At 52.4% G+C, this 15,105-nt stretch overlaps 1 long non-coding RNA gene across 2 annotated transcripts in view; it reads left to right on the forward strand.

Moving 5' to 3' along the window:
- Positions 1-15,105, forward strand: part of LOC117088157 — a 201,123-nt gene that overhangs the window by 76,512 nt on the left and 109,506 nt on the right. For both annotated transcript variants that reach the window (XR_004439016.1, XR_004439017.1), the window contains exon 3: positions 5,820-5,934. This is a non-coding gene — a long non-coding RNA (uncharacterized LOC117088157). The remainder of the gene's footprint in view (positions 1-5,819; positions 5,935-15,105) is intronic.

Consider the following 15,105-nt stretch of genomic DNA (forward strand, 5'->3'; position numbering starts at 1 on the left):
AGCCCCGATCGAGACCATCCTGGCTAACACGGTGAAACCCCGTCTTTACTAAAAATACAAAAAACTAGCCGGGCGAGGTGGCGGGCGCCTGTAGTCCCAGCTACTCCGGAGGCTGAGGCAGGAGAATGGCGTGAACCCGGGAGGCGGAGCTTGCAGTGAGCTGAGATCTGGCCACTGCACTCCAGCCTGGGCGACAGAGCAAGACTCCGTCTCCAAAAAAAAAAAAAAAAAAAAAAAAAGAGCCCCGGAAAGCCAGAGGTACAACCAAAGACAGAAAAATAAGAACGATGAGCAGGCACGGTGCCTCTGTTATTTTCCCAGGACGATTGCGCTTTTCCTCAAATGGGCCTGGGGAAGAAGCAGCTCTCACAGGTCCTCCTCGACGTGAAGGGTGTCAGGGTCCCTGTAGATTTGGCTGGAGTTCCAGAGCTGCTGTGTTTGATTCAGTTGCGGAGGCCAGATGTGCCCAGTGAGCACTGGAAATGAGGCCTTTTTATATGGATTATATGTTTTGGATATACTGAATTTTTAAAATTAATTTTATTTTAATTAATTGTAATTTAAACTCAGGTCCTTGATTCAGTTATTAAGAAAACTCAAGTATGTTTGGAACTACCTGATACGTGAATCTGCCTTTTTGACTGTAAGTTTTATGAACTCTAAATGCAGATCATGTCTTTCCCATGGAAATTTAGCATTCAAATTGAAGTGTGCTGTAAGTGTAAAATATATACCAGATTTTGAAGACCTAGTTTGAAAAAAAGAATGTGGGCCAGATGCAGTGGCTCATGTCTATAATTCCACCACTTTGGGAGGTCAAGGTGGGGGGATCGCTTGGGCCCAGGAGTTCTAGACCAGCCTGGGCAACGTAGTAAGACCTTGTCTCTAAAAAAAAAAAAGAAATAGCCGGGCATGGTGGCGTGCACCTGTAACCCCAGCTGCCCAGGAGGTTGAGATGGGAGGGTTCTGTGAGCCTGGCAGATTGAGGCTGCAGTGAGTCATGACCATATCATCACATTCTGGCTCGGACGACAGAACTAGACCCCTGTCTCAAAAAAAAAGAAAAAAAGTAAAACACCCCATTATACCTTTTTTTTTTTTTTTTTTTTTTGAGGAGTCTCACTCTGTTGCCCAGGCTGGAGTACAGTGGCATGATCTTGGCTCACTGCAACCCCCACCTCCCTGGTTCGATATTCTCCCACGTCAGCCTCCCAAGTAGCTGGGATTACAGGTGCCCGCCACCACACCCGGCTGATTTTTGTATCTTTAGTAGAGATGGGGTTTCACTATATTGGCCAGGCTGGTCTTGAACTCCCGACCTCAGGTGACCCACCCGCCTCGGCCTCCCAAAGTGCTGGGGTTACAGGCGTGAGCCACTGCACTTGACCCGCCATTATACTTTTTATATGGATTATATGTTTTGGATATATTGAGTTAAATAAAATATATTATTAAAATTAATTTTTCTCCCCCTTTAAAAAATTTTAAAATGTGACAATTAAAAAATTTACAATTACATACATGGCTTGCATGATTTCTTTTAGACAACACTGGTCTAGAAACCAAGCTGGAAGTTTGAAACTGATGTGCATTTTAATCGTGATCAATACAGGGCTTTCTGGGAAGCTGTGAGCTCCCTCCGGACCTCAGGTTCCCAATACCAAATTAAAGACTGGACTGGCCTGGTGGATTCAGGGTATTGAGGGGAACTTGAGAGGGGTAGGGCTTTAAAAACCACCACCAGATTAGTTGATCCCAATTCCTTTCCACTGTGATTCTGTGGTTTGGCTGAGGACTGGCTCACACCGTTTCCTCTCTGAGGCTGAGCAGGTGATGGCACTTACAACAGGGTTGCTGGGCATGGTTGTGCAGGTTGTTGACTGCACAAAGGAGCCTTTCCTGATTTCCATGAAAGTGCTCTGTGCCCATGGAGAAGAATGTCAAGATTTCTAGATTGGAATGGCATTTCCATTTAAAAGCACTTGCCTGTAATCTAGATATATAAATACAGTAAGGGCCCTCTGTTTCTTGAGGCCACTTAAGAATCTGGAGGGAAGGTCTCTGGGATGAGGAATACATTTGCAGATAAGGAAGAGGGTTGTTGTTGGTTGCAGTGGTGGGGTGGAGAGAATATTCCTGCACAACCTTTCCTTTGTAGAGACTTGTATCTTCAAAATGGCCATCTCGGGTGCTCAACATTAAAAGCTACTCTCCCTGGATCCTTGAAACTCTCACCCTGATGAGAGTGGGCAATGCCACTGGCCCGGTCTGCATGGAATCGGTCTCTCCCGGGATTTCCTGAGTGCCTACAGCACCCGTAGGACCGGCTCACAGTGCAGTGTCCCCTCTCCTTCCTGGCTCCAGGAGGTCTCCATGCTCCAGCCCTCACATCTAGGTGGGCCAGGTGCCTCCCTGCTGAGGGAATGGGAGCAGGAGTAGGGTGGGCCATTCTGGGCCTTGCATGAGTGTGTGGAGCTCCCTGCAGAGCGGCCCCTGGACCATGTCCTGAGCAGAAATGCACCTGGACTATGTGACACCCCTGCTCATCACAGTGACGGGCACACTGACCAGCACAGTGTCGGGGAGGGGCTGGTCCTTGCTTGCCCCAAAGGGCTGCACTTCCAGGCAGCAGGGAATGGAGCGGGCTCAGCCTTTGTTAGAGTGTCCAGGACTCCCCACATTGGCCTGGGCTTCCCTGTAGAGCTTCCCTGTGCCATGGGGAGGAGGAAGGTTTCCCAGCTTCCTGTCCAGCTCCCCAGGACTCAGCGCGCCATCCATGGGCTTCACCCTGCCAGCCTTCTCCACACGTGGGTAATTAGCAGCTGCTGCCAGAGGCTGGCTGGGAGCCAAGGCATTTTCTTTACATGGGAAAAAAAGAAAATGAGGTTATAAGTTCCAAGCCATGGAAACCACCTAGAACTCCGAGGCTGTTTTGCCACGCACTGTCTGCGCGGAGTTTTGGAGGGACGCAGAATCCCCAGCGCCAGGATGACCGCCTTCCCTTGGCCTTGAGGTTCTGCTCTCCCCCGGGCCCTTGTTTGGCACAAGGAAGGAGGCCTGGAGGATGCTGGATGCTTCTGGACTTCCCAGTGTGCAGGAGCCTGGAGGGAAGGGGGTGATGGGTGGGTGGGTGGGGAAGGAAGGGGACTGGGCGGACCAGAGGGAGTTTCCCAGGGGGTCGTTGTCGGTGTGGCATGGGGGTGGCTCAGCGGAGCCTCTGTTCTCCCTGCAACGTTCCACCCCCAACAGGGCATGATTGTCGCTGATGGAGACGAGAGACAACTTCTGAGGTTACGTGAAAGTGGCAACATAGATTGTGAAGCTTGAGTTGAGTCTGGCAAAGCCACTCTGCGTAATGTCACGGCCTCCCTGCCTAGCATTACATCCTGGATAAGGAGCAGCGCTGGGATCCTTCGGATTCTGTGGCCATGCTCCAAAGCAAAGAGATATGCAAATGTCTTTTAATGAGAAAGAAGCACACTCTCATAAAATTCAAACACTACAACTTATAAACTAGGCGCTTTTAACACACGACCACTGCATTCTTCCATACTTCTCTCATTGAGAGGTGGGGTCACTGTCCCCACCCCTTGACTCTGGGGGCTTATGACCACTTCCCCCAGGAGAGTTCAGTGGAGCAGGTGCCATGTGACTTCTGAGGCCAGGTCAGGGAAGGCCACGCAGCTTCCTCCTGGCTCTCTTGTGATGCTTGCTCTGGGGAAAGCTGGCCGCCGTATGAGAAGTCCGTCAACCCTAAGGCCGCCATGCTGGAGGGGGAGGCGTAGGTGCCCCGGTCCTCAGTCTGGCTGAGCTCCAGCCAGAAGCAGCTGCCTGCCATGAGGGAGGACCAGCATGGACATCCAGCCCCGAGGGAGGGCTAGCATGGACGTCCAGGCCAGTTGACGTCAGAACCTGGAACTTCATGAGAGTACGGGGCTCATCCTCCATTCCCTTGGTGTGTGGTGTGTTCGTGGATTCATTTACTCACTCGTAACTTCATTTATTCAACAAGCCTGTAATCCTAGCACTTTGGGAGGCCGAGGCGGGCAGATCACGAGGTCAGGAGATCGAGACCATCTTGGCTAACACGGTGAAACCCAGTCTCTATTTTTCTATGATCTTAATGATATGCAGTTGTCCCTTAAATAAAATACGTAAGTGAAAGAAGTTGAAATACAGTGAGTAGACAGAAGCCACCGGTGGAATGCAGATGCCCCAGAGTGTGATTGTTTCCCTTGAGTGACTTACATCTAAGGAACTCAGATCTAACCCGGCCCCTACTCGAACTGGGAGGGAGAAGTGACTCCTCTGCTCTCCTCCTGAGAGATGGTGCCACAGGTTTTCAGGGCTCAGGTCCCAGGTAAAGGGACACAACATGCCCCAACTCCCAAAAGGCCCCCCATTTTCCTCCATTCTGGTAACTACCCCTCCCAGGAACCACAATGCGACTTCTGTCACCACTGAGAAGTTGTTTGAGTTTGAGCTTTACGGCCGTGGCGTGTGGCCTCTTTTGATCATCTTTGTGCTTGTGACCGTGTGGTTGCCAAATTCTCATTTTCTTTGCTGTATAGTATTCCACAGGGAGACTGTCCTGATTCACTTACCCATTTTACCACTGATGGACATTTGGGCAGGACAGTACCCAACATTCTAGCCTGTGCCTTTTGATGAATGCGCATCTCTATTTGGGGTGGGAATCTGCCCGGAAGTGTAATTGCTGGGTCACAGGTGGAGTGTGTGTTCACCGTCAGTACATCCTGCAGACGGTCAACTTCAAAAGATGTTCTAAAGTCTTGCCACTCCTGCTGCTTTGAAAACCTGCCTACCCTTTGCTATAAATAGGCAGTTTTAAAAGGATTTGTTTCTTTGCTAGTTGTAATCACCATGAAATTCTTGGCGACATAAAATATGCTCCAAAGAGGATAAAAAGAGAGTTGTGCGAATTCTTGTTCAAATAAATAGCCTGTCTTCTGGGTCGAAAGGCAAATCTGTTCCTTGCACTACAAGCCTTTGTTCCCTTGCTCTTTGTTTTAATCCTTATTTCTTAGTCCTTGAATAAAACTCCAGGGATCCTGTCAAGTCACATAACATTGCTTTCATTTTTATTCCTTTCGGCGGGCACTGGCTTCCCCTGGCTTCAGATGAAGTTACTGGGGTTGGCCTCACTGTAACTGCCCCCCGCCCCAGGGCTATAGGGAGTCCCTGCCTCCCAGGTGTGGGCTACCCCATCACCAGGAATTTTGCGGCCGCTGGGCTATAAAACCAGAGAAGCTTTGTGAGGGATGTGGCTCAGAGGTGCTGAGGTGGGGCCGGTGGCTCCTCGTGCTCCACCCTGTCTGCCCTGTACCTGCTGCGGGAGACAATTGACACACCCACATCTTGGGCTTCCATCCACTGGCTCCCGGTGACTTTGGCTGCTGGGGCCACTGGACAAGTCCCAGGAACAGGAGGTGGCATGGTTGGGGTTTTTCTCATCCTGTCCCCACCCTGTTCTGCCACCACAGCCCTGACCGTGGCTGTATCTCTCCTGCCCGGTGCTCCCTCTTTCCCCGGCCAGTGACACTATTTCCTTCCCTTGTCCCTTCTGCCCTGGGGTGGTCACAGTTTCCGCTGCCACTCATCTTGGGGCCTCCATGTCCCTTGCCTGTCCCCTTGACTCTGCCCCCTATGCCGTGAATGGGCCCTGCGCTGTGCCGTTTTCACTTGAACTCTCTGGGGGGGTCACTGTTTTCTGCCAGGACTGGCTCAGCCTGAAATCAGCAGTTACGTTCTGGACTGGCCAAACCTCCAGAAACTTAGCATTCTTGGTGTCTTTGCAGGGTTCCTGCCTTGCTGGGTCCTGGGACTCCCCTGGCTGTCTGATGAAGCCTGAAGGCCTCGTGGTCAGCAGAACAATGACTGCCAGAGCTGTGCGTGTCCAGATCTCCAGAGCCTGTGAGTATCTGCCTGATGGCATGCAGATGTGACTGGGTTAAGGACCTTGCAATGGGGAGAGTATCATGGATTATCTGTGTGCCCAATATCATCGTGGGGTCCCTGTGGGGAGGGGCAGGAGGTGCAGAGTCAGAGAAGCACTATGAGGATGGAAGCAGAGGTCAGAGCCATGCAATTGAGGGCTGTGAAGATGGGGGAAGGAGCCGCGAGTCAAGGAATGCAGGTGGCCTCTGGAAGCTGGAAAAGGTGAGAGGCCAGATTTCCCTCTGGAGACTCCAGAAGGAACCAGCCATGCCCACACCTTGGATTCAGCCCAGTGAGGCTGTTTGGGACTTTGGCCCTGAGACCTGTAAGAGAATGGACCTGCGAGGTGAACTGCTCAGTTTTGGGTCCTTTGTTACAGCAGCCACAGGAAACTTCTTGGAATAAGGTTTCTAAATCCATAAAACAAAGCGCATAGACTTACACAGGAGATGGATTGTACAGACCCACTCTCCCAGCCATGCACCCCGTGGTGGGTGCCGGACCCTGCCTGTGCCCTCTCGCATTCCCCTCTGCAAGCTGGAGGCTGTTCATCATCCACACACTTGGGTTCTAGCCAAGGCCTTTGTCCAACCACGGAAGCTTCCTCAGACCACGCAGGGCAAGCCTGCAACACTGGAAGGTCAATGTACCCAAAGTAGCCCTTACTGAGGGATGGGGGTCTGGTGGACAAACATGGCCTCCACCTGGTGGGCGTGATGCGTCTTCCGTTCCCCTAAGCTGGGCTCCCGGTGCCCACTGTGCTGGCTGGCCTGGGGACTGCCATTTGCTGGACTCCTTGTCTTCTCTTCCCCTTTCTCACCCACCACTGCTGGTTTCCCAGAGCACCTCCCAGATACGCCTATTGCACTGAAAGCCTCATCTCAGGGCCTGGTTCTGGGGGAACCCACATCTAACAAGAGCCTGGAGGTTCATGGAGACTCAGATTCCCACCCATGCTCTATGCCAAGGCCTTTGGCTGCCTCTGAGGGGTTCCAGAGAAGGCGTGGGCACTGCACCTGAAGGCATTCATTCTTGGAGGTCATCAGTGGCCCATTTCAGACCTTGTGTAGAATTTTGGTTTATCGAGGAGCAGTGGAGATGTTATGAGCTAAATGGTGACTCCCGAATGCAGATGTTAAAGTCTCAAACCTTGGTACCTATGAATGCTGTGAATGTCACCTCAATGGGGAAAAGGGTCTTTGCAGATGGAATTAAGTTAAGAATCTCAGGATGGGATCATCCTGGATCAGCCAAGTGGGCCCTGAAGCCAGTGACCAGGGTCCTTACAAGAAGAGGAAAGGACAAGAGAGGCACAGAGAGAAGGCCTTGCGGGGACAGAGGCAGAGATGACGGCTGTGCGCCCACAGCCCAGGGCTGCCTGGAGCTCCCAGGAGCTGGAAGAGATAAGAAGGAGCCTTCTCTAGAGCCTCTGGAGGGATTGGGGCCCTTGATTTCAGATTTCTGGGCTGCAGCACTGGGAGAGAATACATTTCTGTTGTTTTAAGTCCCCTCCTCTCCCTTTCCCAATTTGTGATCTTTTGTGATGAGGCCACAGGACACAGGGTTACTGATGTGGATTTGATTATTTCTCCTTGATTTTGGCCTGGGCCTGGCTCCAAGATAAGATGGGCTGTGTGACCATGAGAGTGGCAGGGGAGCCAGCTGCATGAGGTTCCCCTTGGAGCAGGGCCAGCAGGGCTGTGTGACTTCTGGGGCTCAGGTGAGCCAAGCTCCTGCAGTACCTGCCAGCCCAGGGGCGGAGCTGGCTACGCGTGGCAAAATGATCAATGCTTAGTTTCCTCTTTTAGGGATCATGGGAGATTCCCCCTTGCGGTTGATGTGGTGACAGCATGTTCGTTTTAACTGTGGAGCATTCCATTCTATGAACGCACAGCCATTCATGTACCTATCTCCCTGTTGATGGGCATTGGATAATTTCCAGTTTTGGCCTATTGCAATTCTAGCATATACTATGTACCGCCATGAACATTCTAGAATGTACCTTTTGGTGACTGTACGGATGCACGTCTGTAGGGAACACGCCTAGGTGTGGAATTGCTGAGCCACCAGGATCGACACTCACACTGAGCTTCAGCAGATCCCGTAAGACGGTTTTCCATAGGGTTGGACTGAAGTAAAACCCCACTGGCAACAAAGGTTTCTGGATTTCTCACAATGTCCTATTAGGTTGTTGGAGCCCTGGGTGAGGTTTTTTTTTGTTTTTTGTCTTTTTTTCTTTTGAGTCTTCCAAACTGGGGGCTTCTGATCCAGCCAGAATCCCAGGAGATGCAGATCTGGCAGACCCTGCCCCATACTCTAGAAGTGAGCCTTTCAAGGGACCCAATTATCTCTCCCATGGTTATCTGTCACCCTATGACCCAATTATCTCCGCAATCCAAATTCCTGCCTCTGAAGTGGAGGCTGGTCTTTGATGTTCCCTTTGGGGAAGATCTGAGCCCTCTAAGATGGCCCAAGAGGCCTGGGACCAGGCTCGAGATGGCTTCTGTCCTGGATCTTTTGCCCGGCTGGCCCCCTGGGAAGTGGGAGTTCTCCCTGCAGGTTTTGCCTTCAGAACTCCGGAGCTCCCCAGAGAAGGAGCCTAGAAGCTGCCTGGCTGACTGATCAAAGGGCCGAGTATTCCCTTATCAGAGCAGTGAGGTGAGAGGGGGTGAGGAGGGAAACCTAACAACTCCTCCAGTCACATAAAATATGGAGAGCGCCTGCAATGTGCCAAGCCCTGTGCCAGGCGCTGGGCTCGGTAACAAGAGAGACCCTCCCCCGCTGTTTGAGGTTTGCAGGGCTGAGCTTGGAGGGATAGGGCCCAGAGGAATGCATGTTTTATGGTGTGCGGAAGAGGAGCAGGGTGGCTTTGAGAGACACTGGAGGGTGTGGTGGGCTAGGTCGGGGTCACAGAAGGCCTGTGGGAAGTGGCAGGGGAGGTGGATGATATAGTTTTGGGGGCCGGGCTGTTAAGCACGTCCCTGTTTGGAAAATCATGGAGCTCTTCACATATGACTTAGGTATTCTGTATCTTGAATAAAAAGTTAAAAAGAGCTTGTGGCAAGCTAGAACTCTTCCAAACAGAGACCAAAAGAAGCTTCTGGAGACCACATGGCCCCTGCCCCCCATTTGCCCACCCTCAGCCATGGTGGACCCACAGATTAAAAACCTCAGGAGAAGCCAGCAAACTGTTGTGTGAAGGCTGATATGAGCCCTCTGTCCTGAGAAGAGAGGAGAACACCCCGACAGGAACAGGGGTGCAGGTCAGGTGACACCATAAGCCCCAGGGGCAGCAGCCTGGGGGGGGTTCATGCTGCCTGTGCACCAGGCAGGAAAGAGCAACTCAGGCAAAGCAAGGAGAGGAACAAAGCAGAGTGGCTGCTGGGCAGCTGCTGAGGGGTGGGTGGTGGGACTGACTCCACAGGAGGTGTGAGGAGTGGGGAGGACCTGGGGTGACTGGCAGGATGAGTGAGTCATTGGCAGATAAAGCATGGCCGTGGGAAGCCTCAGAAGGTGTTTGAGCAGGGTGAACATAACCTGGCTTTAAGGAGAGTGCTTGGGCTATGGTGATGTGAGGGAAGGACTAGAGTTACAGGAGTTAGAGGTAGTGAGGGGGCTGCCTATAGGGGCTGCGAGGGTTGAGGGAGGGAAGCTGGAGAGGGACTGGGGAGGAAGACCTGGATTGGAGACACCCTTTAGGGAAAGGGGTGACCTCAATAGAGCTTGGAAAATAACTGGAAGGAGGAGGAATGGAAGAAGATACTGAGGTCCTAGTGGGCTCTGAGTGGATGGTCATGTTTCCCACTCAAGTGTACTGAGCGTTGGCGGTGGGGCCAAGGTTTAAAATGAATTACTTTATGTCATCCTTGAAGTAACTCGAAGAAGTAGGTTCTATTATTACCCCCACTTTGCAGATGAGGAAAATGGGGAACTCTGATGTCCAGGTGTGTGTCCAAAGTCACACATATGAAAAGTGCCATACACGAGAATATGAGGGGTTGGAGAGGAGGTAGGGCAGCCAGAACCCTCCCGCAGTGCTGATCCGGAATCTAAATGAGGCCAGGATGCTGGAAACTCCATCCAGTTCTTCCCCCTCTAGACATATACTCAAGATAAATGAAGGCAAGGGACTAGTGCAGAAACATCTGCAGTGGCTTCATCAATAGTGGCCCCGCCCTGGAGATGACCCGGTGACCATCGTAGTGAGTGGGAGTGTTGACTCCAGTCAACCACCTGCAGTGCATTCAGACATTGGGACCTTGGAGTCCCACTCAGAAGCAAGAATGCCTCGTGAGGGATGCAACCATGTTGCGGAAATCTCCAAGCCAGGCGCAGACGACCACCTCCTGCAGGGCTCGATTGTGTGCTCAGGAACAGGTGCATCCATGGATTGACTGTGACAGCAACGCGATCGATCGGCGGTTGTCACAGACAGAGAAGGGGAGATACTGACTGGAGTGAGAATTTCCTGGGGAGATGGAAATGTTTTGTCTTTTGATCTGGGAGGGGGCTATATGGGTGTATCCGCATGTAAAAATGCATGGAGTGTACACTTAGGATGACAGCTGCACCTCAAGTTTTAAAAGTCAGCTCTCAGCCCTGCCAGTGCTCACTCCTCCCCTGCGTCCGGGGCTGGGTTCTCCACTCTGCCCGGAAAGCGGGGGAAGGGGGATGGGCCTGCTGTTCTCTCCCTGTCTGGGGCCTCCTTTTCCCCTGCCACTGGCTCCCTGGAGGAAGTGGAGAGGTCTTATCAGATCCCCATCTGTGGCCCCTGGGCAATAGAGCATCAAAACCTGCCACGCCTGGCCTCCGCCTTTTGGCTGCAGGGCGCCAGTCGGGTTCCCAGAGATGGTTGCACTCTCTTTAGCTGGCAGGAGGGCACCTCCCACTCCCTCTCCTTTCCCTTTCCCTCCTCTCTCTTCTCCCTGCCACCCCCAACCTGTCTTTTGGCACTGTGGGAAGCTGAACGCTTTAGGCAGAGAAAAGACGTAGGGTGTTTTTCATGAGTTCTCAAAGGGACTCTGATTAGTAATAATAGTGATAATAATCCTAACTGCTACTTCTGCAGGAAGTGCATTGATCTCATTTATTCTTTGAGACAATCTGGGGAGGTAGATTCTATTATTCCCATTTTAGAGATAGGGAAACTGAGGATGGGAAAGGTCAAACTGCTTGTCTGGGGACCCACAGTGAGTTTTATGGCAGGATTTGGAACCAGTTCTGAGTGGCTCTAAAGTCCATGCTTGTAAATGCATTTTCCCTTTCTCCACACTAACAGAGTGCCTCCTATGTGCCAGGCACCCTGCTGTGTGCTCAGGACAAAGCCCTGTGGTCAAGGAGCTCCCCTTGGAGTGGCCTGTGAGGCCTCCACACCCTCATCACTGACAACCTCTGGGGGGCGCCTGTCCTCCCCACCTGTCACTGTCTCACCCAATTCTCCCCACCTGGTGTAGGGATGGGGGATATTACCCCATTTTGCAGATGGTGAGATGGAGGCACAGATGTTTCTTTTTCAGAGTTGACCAGCCAATAAATGGCAGAGCTGGGGAGAGTCCAGGCCTTCATAACCCATGGTAATGACCATTAAGCCCATGGTGATGACCCCTGGGTCCATGGCGATGACACACCTGGGTCCATGGCGATGACACCTGGGCTTATATCAATGACCAGTAGGCTCATGGCAATGACTGCTGGGTGATGCTGCCCCCGGGACCCCATGGCCAAGTAGGCAGCACTGTTGCTCTCTCTTACCCCCAAGCCCACAGTATCTGCCACAGGATGCCAATGGGCCATCCTCCCCTTGGCCCAACACCTCCTGAGCTCTAGTAATGATGAAATGTTGGCATCAGTGGTGAGCACAGTCATACTCCATTCATGTATTCGTCGTTCACTCAACAAGTATTTATTGAGTATGAACGACCTGAGAGTCTCTGCAGGTTCCTACCTGAGGCATTTGCTTTCATCTCTGCCACTTACCTGCCGTGTGGCCTTGGATAGAACTTGGAACCTCTCTGTGCCTTGGTCTCTTCGTCTGTGATATGGGCGTAAGGAACACAGATGGTATCCGAGGCTGCCGGGGCTCGGCTGTGGAGAGTGGTGCTGAGAAAGCCTCCTGTGCACCAGGCCCAGTGGTGGGGAGCCACTGCCCCTGAGCTGCTGGGAGGAGGTAGAGCTTAGCAGTGAGGAACACGGGTTTCTGTCCCTGCAAGCACCTGAATCTCATGGCCTTCACTGCCTTGTGTGTGAAATGAGGCAATGACAGGATGACCACAGAGTGATTGTGAGGGTGAAATGAACTCCCAAGAGCTTGGCTGGGAGCCTGTGTGGGAACCACCCTGTAATGTCACCTAGCAAGAGGCCCAGTATTAGACGTTAGCCATCCTTCGACATTAGCTATCATTAGACATTAGCGATCATAGCAGTTAGACTTGGGGAGAAGGCAGGAGCAGACATTCCATCAAAAGATGTTTGTGAGAAGGTCAGTCCCTGAAGCAACACACAGGGGTGTCCTCCACACCTCGAAACATCCTTGCCAAGGAGGGGCTTCCCCAGTCCTGCTGAACAAATCTGTGCTCGTGGTTCACACTTCTCGCCTGCCTTCTGTGTAGGCAAATTTCTCAAAACCCTCAGGCCCTGCTGGGTAGCAGAGGATCAGACAAGAAGTCCCGAGAGTTTATTCTTTGGAAAGAGGTGCTGACTGTTCCTGTAGTTTCACAGGAGAAGCTGATCTTTCTAAGGTGCGTTCGTGGGACACAGAACGTGTCTAAAGGGCAAAGAGCAGGTTAGAATAAGACAGTGGAGGCTTCTGCCCTTGTGGAGCTTATGGTCTGGTCAGAAAATAAGCAACTGGTCAGAAACATGAGATGGTCTGTGAGTTTCTTGGCAGTCGTATGCTGTTCGGGGGGAGGTATTCATGGGGCTGTGGGAACTGTGATCATGTGCTTGGGCCCTCCTGGCAGTGCTTCTGCCTGCTCAAGTCCCCTGACTTCTCAGACCCTGTTATTTACCTGTGCATGGAGACAGTAATGGTTGTTAGGACCAAAGGAGACAGCACACAATGCCAGCACATGGCAAATGCTCCACGAACAGTGGCTGATGTTCGTTTATTCCCTAGGGAGATTTGCGCCAGGGGGAAAGGTGCTGACCACCACTCATCAGAATCCTAGCTCCAGAGGAGAGAGTTGGTGGGTTTGCAATACGTGAGGAGGGACCAGAAACCAAGGCGCCAGATTATGAAGGGGCCGACCTGAGGCCTGCTGAGAGCCTGAAGAGCAAGGGTTGAAATCCCAAATGGGGTCTTTCCAGCTCTGTGATGCTGGGCAGGTGACCTAGCCCGCCCGTGCCTCAGTTTCCCCCTTGTGCAATGGCAACCATGATAGAGTTGACCTCCTGGGTGGTTGTGAGGACTCAGGGAGGTGGCACTGGCAATGCTCTCGGCCCAAGGCCAAGGCTCCCCAGTGCCGAGCTCTCCCCATAATGATTTCCTCTGCTGAGCGGAGGCAGATGAGATCAGCCTCTTTCCTCTCAAGGAAACTCATCTGCAACTGGTTCCAATAAAGCCAGGATGGCTGGGCCAAGGAGGACAGGAAATGTGGAAGACCCAGGGCTCCTCCCGTGGGCCCGAGAGCCGGGTCACACCAGGGTCCTCGGAGCCCCTCCTGAGGACTTGGAGCCCAGAGGGCTTCCTGGCCAGAGGTGGTCAGCAGCGCGCTGGGGTGAGGGTCCTTGGGGGAAGGGCACACGTGCTACCCTGTCTCCTTCTTCCTCAAACCCCCTTCCTCCTCCTAGGCTGGCTGTTGACATGGTGAGGAATTGCTCCCAAGGCAGTGTGGAAACACAAAAGGACGTGGCGCAGCAGCAATAAATCACGATTTATGTCCTCGGAGCTGCCAGAGGACACTGGGGCTTGTCATGATTTCTGGAGATTCACTGAGCCAGATGACAAGCCAAGCTCTGACGCCCCTGTGGTCAAGTGCAGATGGGACCCGAAGTCCTGGCCTGGGGAGATGCCCCTTCCTGCAGGGCTGACCGAGGATGCCCAGGGAAGTCAGCATGGGGAATGGCTGGATGCATCCAGGGGGCTCTGGCCTCTGAATTACCCCCGACACCCGGCCGTGGGAGCATTTTGGCAAATTGGGATTGGAACACCTGCTTGTGTTGGGGGTGTGCAGGTTCCTGAGGCCGACTTTGAATTAGTGGTGGGAACTGAGGGCTCTGGACAGCTAGAGCTTTTTGGTCCCAGCAATGCCTGGGCGGGGCTGCCTTGTTGGGGTCCTCATGCATCAGGAGCTTGGGTCCTCTCCTAATAGTGCAGCGCTCGTCGCCCAGGGGCTGCTCCCAGCCTAGGATGCTGCAGAGATCTCTGGAGAGACCCTCAGAAAGGCCACCACGCTCTGCCCCTGCCCTTGGTGGACTCCAGGCTTCTGTGCTTCAACACAAAGGGACCAGTGAGGCCGGGAGCTCTGCCTCTGTGTGGCCCACAAGGGGGTTTGGGGGCTTCTGTGATGTGCCTGGCACTGTTTTGGGAGTCGGGGTGTGGCAGGAGCGAAATTGAGTCACTTCCTGGGGTGCGCAGGCCGTGACCATCCGGCCCGGAACATGCTGGGGGAGGGGGTTCGGTGTGTGACGGCAGCAAAGGGTCTGCTATGCCTGTCAGCTCCTCCAACGCGCACACCAGCCCTGGGGAATGGGGAAACTGAGGCTTCCAGAGGGCACACGACTCGGCCAGACTCATGTTGGGTAAACATAAAGTAAACCTATGCATAAATGTAGGGCAAATGCAAACAAAATATCGAGTAAGTATAAATATAAATAATAATAAAAATAAAAAGCCAGTAGAAATATCCAAATAACTATAGAGTAAATGTTAACATTACTATAGAGTACATAGTCAATATCAATAGAAATGTCAAATCAATAGAAATATCGAATAAATAGAAATATAGAATAAATAGACACAAAAATGTAGAGTAAGTATAAATCTAGAATAACTATCAATATCAATATAGAGTACCAGGGGCATGCAGAGCCTTGGGCAGCCGGGGGCTCCCCTGAGGAGCACCCCCAAGGAAGCCTAAGGCAGCAGTGGGTTATCCAGGCTGGGAGGGGCGAGAGGCTGAGGAACTGCCTGAGCAAAGACCTGGAGAC

Source organism: Trachypithecus francoisi, unplaced genomic scaffold, assembly GCF_009764315.1.
Source record: "Trachypithecus francoisi isolate TF-2019V2 unplaced genomic scaffold, Tfra_2.0 Lachesis_group10, whole genome shotgun sequence".
Classification (NCBI taxonomy): domain Eukaryota; kingdom Metazoa; phylum Chordata; class Mammalia; order Primates; family Cercopithecidae; genus Trachypithecus; species Trachypithecus francoisi.